General features: G+C 41.8%; 1 protein-coding gene across 3 annotated transcripts in view; it reads right to left on the minus strand.

Moving 5' to 3' along the window:
* C18H1orf74 (chromosome 18 C1orf74 homolog) overlaps nt 1-5,832 on the minus strand; it is a 145,586-nt gene that overhangs the window by 112,665 nt on the left and 27,089 nt on the right. The window lies entirely within an intron of this gene.

The raw sequence follows: 5,832 nt of genomic DNA on the forward strand, positions 1-5,832 counted from the left end.
AGCTCAATTGGCATAACTTAGTTTATAAAGAAAATGCTCTACATCCTACTTTGGTGAGTAGCGTTTGGGGTCTTAAAAGCTTGTGAGCAGTTATCTAAGATACTCCACTAGTTTCACCCCATCTGGAGCAAGGTAAAAGAAAGAAAACCAAAGATACAAGGGAAAGATTAGTCCAAAAGACTAACGGAACACAACTACCACAGCCCCCACCAGACTGAGTCCAGCACAACCAGATGGTGCCTGGCTACCACCACCAACTGCTCTGACAGGGATCACAACAGAGGATCCCAGACAGAGCTGGAGATAAATGTAGAACAAAATTCTAACTCACAAAAAAGACCAGACTTACTGGTCTGACAGAGACTGGAGAAGCCCCAGAGTATGGCCCCCCAGATGCCCTTTTAACTGTGTACTGAAGTCACTCCTGAAGTTCACCCTTCAGCCAAAGATTAGACAGGCTCATCATAAAAAACATACACGTAGTTCAACCATGTATATGAGACTAAATGGGCACATCAGCCCAGGAGCAAGGACAAGAAGGCAGGAGGGAACAGGAAAGCTGGACGAATGGAAATGGGGAACCCAAGGTCGAGAAGAGGAGAATGTTGACATGTCACAAGGCTGGCAAGCCATGTCACAAAACAACATGTGTATTAATTGTTTAATGAGAAACTAATTTGCTCTATAAACCTTCACCTAAAGCACACACACACAAAAGACCACAGCCTTCAGTATGGATTATACCATAAAGAAAAAAAAATCTTCACAACTGGACCGATATACAACATCACGATAAGCGGAGAAAAGACTAAAGTTGTCAAGGATTTCATTTTACCTGGACCCACAATCTACAGCCATGAAAGCAGCAATCAAGAAAGCAAACAATGCATTGCATTGGGCAAATCTGCTGCAAAAGACCTCTTCAAAGTATTAAAAAGCAAAGATGTCACTATAAGAACTAAGGTGCGCCTGACTCAAGCCAGGGTGTTTTCAATTGCCTCAAATGCACATGAAAGCTGGACAATGAATAAAGAAGACTGAAGATGAATTCATGCCTATGAATTACGGTGCTGGTGAAGAATACTGAATATACCGTGGACTGCCTGAAAAACAAATCTGTCTTAGAAGAAGTACAGCCAGAATGCTCCTCAGAATCAAGGATGGGGAAACTTCGTCTCATGTACTTTGGACATGTTATCAGGAGGGACCAGTCCCTGGAGAAGGACATCATTCTTTCAATGACTCTCATTCAGAGGGTCATTGAAAAAGAGGGAGACCCTCAATGAGATGGACTGACCCAGTACCTGGAACAATAGGCTCAAGCATAACAATGATTATTAGGATGGGGCAGGACCCGGCAGCGTTTGGTTCTGTTGTACATAGGGTCGCTATGAGTCAGAACCAACTCGATGGCACCTAACAACACCATTTCAAGAGTAAACAGGGAGAATTTTTTTCCAGGCTGTTGAAGTATTCATTTCTTCCTATTTATGTTATTTATGTCTAATTTTATTACACTTTGGTCAGAGAATCCAGCTATAATACATTTTTTTTTTGTTAGTGTATTCAGGTTTGGTTTAGATCGATATGGTCAATATTTGAAAATAAGATATATTCTCTAAGTCCAGAGTTCGTTCTCTGACCCTCTTTCTCTCTGGTTCTTCCTTGACGAATAGATAAGACAATCTTATTAATTGTATTGTTCTTAGAGCACAGTGTTAAGAGCACAGGCTCTCATGTCAAGCAAACCTGGGTCCAACACTTGCTGTGTGACCTTGAGTACATTACTAGTCTCTCCAAACCCCAGGTAAAGTAGGTATAGTATGGTATAGTATGCCACTGAGTGTTGCATAGCCCTAAAAGAGCTTTTGATTTTTGTACACATTTGTTTTTTATTTCTAATGAATTCCAAATAGTTGGTCTACAGTAACTCCTATCACAATCTCCTATGCTCTCTTATGCTCTACTGCCCTAGGCTCCCAGAGCTCTCTCACTTGTTTATGCCAACAAAATTCTCTCTCTCATTCCACCATCTGTCCTTTACTCATTCTCATCCCCATATGTCATGCTCCAAACACATAATCCTGAGGGAATGTTGTCTTCTGTTCTAGTGCTTTTCTCTCAATAATCCACCCCCTGTGCTTTCCCTGTATCCCTTGTCTTTTTTCTCCTCAAAGAATGGTGGAAGAAATAGGAAAAGAAGATTGTGACAACCCCACATATGTATGTTAATAGATTTTATCTTATTGCAGCTATTTAATAGTCTCATTCCTTTACAAGTCACACCTCACATGTATCAAACCTTAGAGTTCACAACCCAAAAAAACCATTGCTGTTGAGTGGACTCCGACTCATACCAACCCTATAGGACAGAGTAGAGCTGCCCCATAGGGTTTCCAAAGAGAACCTGGTAGATTCAAACTGCTAACCTTTTGGTTAGCAGCCATAGCTCTTAACCACTATGCCACCAGGGTTCACAGGAGCCATATAAATCATCCGACCACCAAACTAAATGGATCATTTAAACAAGGTGAACTGCACAAGGTTACAAAGCTACTCAGCTAACTTGTCCCAGCTCAGGTCCTTCTCCAATATTTTATGCTGAATTTCTTGGGAATTTCCTGAATATAAAATTTGTAATGGTTTCTTTTTAATGCACGCAGATAAGTTGCTTTTAGTTTTTCTCCAAGCAGTCCATCTGACTGGGAGAAAGAATGTTTTACAAAATTCTGCCAGCTTAACAGAAAAATAAACCTAATACAACTTGGACAAAGGACTTGAACAGTTCACCAAAGAGGACAGTCAAACAAGCACAAGAAAAGATGCTCAACATCATTAATTGTTGTTGTTAGACGCTGTTGAGTCAGTTCCAAACTCATAGTGATGCCATGTACAACAGAACCAAACACTGCCTGGTCCTGTGCTATTCTGACATGTTTGAGCCCATTGTTGCAGCCACGGTGTCAACCCATCTTGTTGAGGGTCTTCCTCTTTTTTGCAGACCCTCTACTACTGCCTTTCAACCTGAGGGGCTCATCTTCCAGCACTATATCAGACAATGTTCTGCTGCTATTCATAAGGTTTTCACCGGCCAGTTTTTTCAAAAGTAAACCGCATGGTCCTTCTTCCTACTCTTAGTCTGAAAGCTCAGCTGAAACCTGTCCACCAAGGGTGGCTCTGCTGGCATTTGAAATACTGGTGGCAAAGCTTCCAGGATCACAGCAACACACAAGCCACCACAGTAAGACAAACTGACAGACGTGTGGTGGCATTAACCATTAAAGAGATGCAAATCAAAATCACAACGTGATATCATCTCACCCTTATTAGAATGGCAATGATAAAAAAGAAAAGAAAAGAAAAAAAACAGGAAACAATAGGTATTGGTAAGATTGCAGAGAAAGTAGAACTCTTATCCACTGCTGGTGGGTATATAAAATGGTGCAGCCGCTTTGGAAAACTATTTGGCAGTTCCTCAAAAAGCTGAACATAGATCTACCATATGATCCAGCAATCCCAATCCTAGGTGTAAACACGGAAGAAGTGAAGGCAGGAACACAAACAGAAGCCTGTACACCAATGTTCACTGCAGCACTTTTCACAATAGCCAAAAGGTGGAAACAACCGAAATGTCCCTCAAAAGACAAAAGAAAAACAAAATGTGCTATATACACACAATGCAATACTACTCAGCCATAAAGAGAAATGAAGTCCTGATGCATGCCACCACATGGGTGAACCTTGAAAACATCATGCTGAACGAAATAAGTCTGTCACGAAAGGACAAATACTGTATGATCTCACTTATATGAAATAAGCAAATATATAGAGACCAAAGATTATTAGTACTTACCAGGGGTGGGAGTGAAGGAGAAGGAGGAAATTTTTGCTTAGGGGCATTGAGTTTATGTTAATGGTGATGGAATGATTTTGGAAAACATAGAGAATGATTGCACGACTTGAATAATGTAATCAATGTCACTAAATTGTACATGTAGAAACTGAGTTGGTGTATGTTTTGTTACATGTATTTTCATCACAATAAAATTTTTTTAAATATACAATGGAAAAGAGACACAGACATTAGGAAAGATGGTCATGTGAACATAGAAGCAGAGACTAGAGTTATGCATTTACAAGCCAAGTGTTATGAATTAAATTGTATTCCCAAAAAATGTGTGTCAACTTGGCTAGGCCATGATTCCCAGTGTCACGGATTGAATTGTGTCCCCCCAAAATATCTGTCAACTTAGGTCATGGTTCCCAGTATTGTATGACTGTCCATTTCATCATCTGATGTGATTTCCCTATGTGTTGTAAATCCTATCACTATGATGTAATGAGATGGATTAGTAGCAGTTATGTTGATGATATCTACAAGGTTAGTGTCTTAAGCCAATCTCTTTTGAGATACGAAAGAGAGAAGCGAGCAGGGAGACATGGGGACCACCGTAGAAAGCAGCACTGGGAGCAGAGTGTGTCCTTTGGACCCAGGGTCCCTGCACCTGAGAAGCTCCTCGACCAGGGGACGATTGATGATAAGGACCTTCCTCCAGAGCTGACAGAGAAAGCCTTCTCCTGGAACAAATGCTCTGAATTCGGACTTCTAGTCTCCTAGGCTGTGAGAGAATAAACTCTCTTTGTTAAAGCCATCCACTTATGGTATTTCTGTTATGGCAGCACTAGATAACTAAGACACCCAATATTGTGTGACTGTCCACCATTTTGTCATCTAATGTGATTTTCCTTTGTGTTGTAAATCCTACCTGATGTATATGAGGCAGGATTAGAGGCAGTTATGTTAATGGGGCAGGACTCAAACTACAGGATTAGGTTGTAGCTTGAGTCAATCTCTTCTGAGACATAAAAAAGAGAAGTGAGCAGAGAGACAGGGGGACCTCATACTACCAAGAATGAAAAACCAGGAGGGGAGTGAGTCCTTTGAACCCACAGTTCCTGCACTGAGAAGCTCCTATAATGGGGAAAGATTGAGGACAAAGACCTTCCCCCAGAGCTGACAGAGAGAAAAAGCCTTCCCCTGGAGCTGGCACCCTGAATTCGGACTTCTAGCCTCCCAAACTGTGAGAGAATAAACTTCTTTTTTGTTAAAGCACCCACTTGTGATGTTTCTGTTACAGCAGCACTAGAAAACTAAGACACCAAGGAACACCAAAAATTGCCAGGAACCACCAGAAACTGGAAGAGGCAAGGAAAGATTTTCTCCCCTAGAGCCTTCAGAGGGAACATGGCCCTGCTGATAACATGGTTTTGAACTTCTGGTCTCCAGGACTGTGAGAGAATAAATTTCTATTAATTTAAGTGGCCTAAAAAAGAAAAAGATTCTGCCCACCATTCCTCCCTTCATTCTTCAGTTACCCACTCACCACCTTTTCACTCCCTCCTCATTGCTTCAAAAAGAAGCAAACCCACAGTTGAACTCATTTCAAAATTCTGAGGAAGACAGCAGGTACTTTAGAAGAGTGGAAACTCTACAACACCAGGGTTGGGGAGAGATGACTGAAAGAGGGAGAAAAGCCTTATACAGAGAATTACCTGATACACATGAAGGCCCACACTGGGAGCACCTCTTCTAGGTCCCACCACCCAAATGGCTTTTTTCCCCTTAAAGAAACTACAGGGTTTGAATCTGATCCAGAAGTCCATCCTTGTCTCATCCTGGAATGGGAGCTTGACTTGTGAGTGGAGTAGCTCCAGCCAATACAGTAGCAAGAGAAAGGGTGGCTGGGGTGCCCACTGATGGGAGGAGCTCCTGAGCCCAGCCCTGGAGGACTGAAGAGTTCTGGGGCCCACTCAAATCGTGCCAGAGAGCAA

This window comes from Elephas maximus, chromosome 18, assembly GCF_024166365.1.
Source record: "Elephas maximus indicus isolate mEleMax1 chromosome 18, mEleMax1 primary haplotype, whole genome shotgun sequence".
Classification (NCBI taxonomy): Eukaryota; Metazoa; Chordata; class Mammalia; order Proboscidea; family Elephantidae; genus Elephas; species Elephas maximus.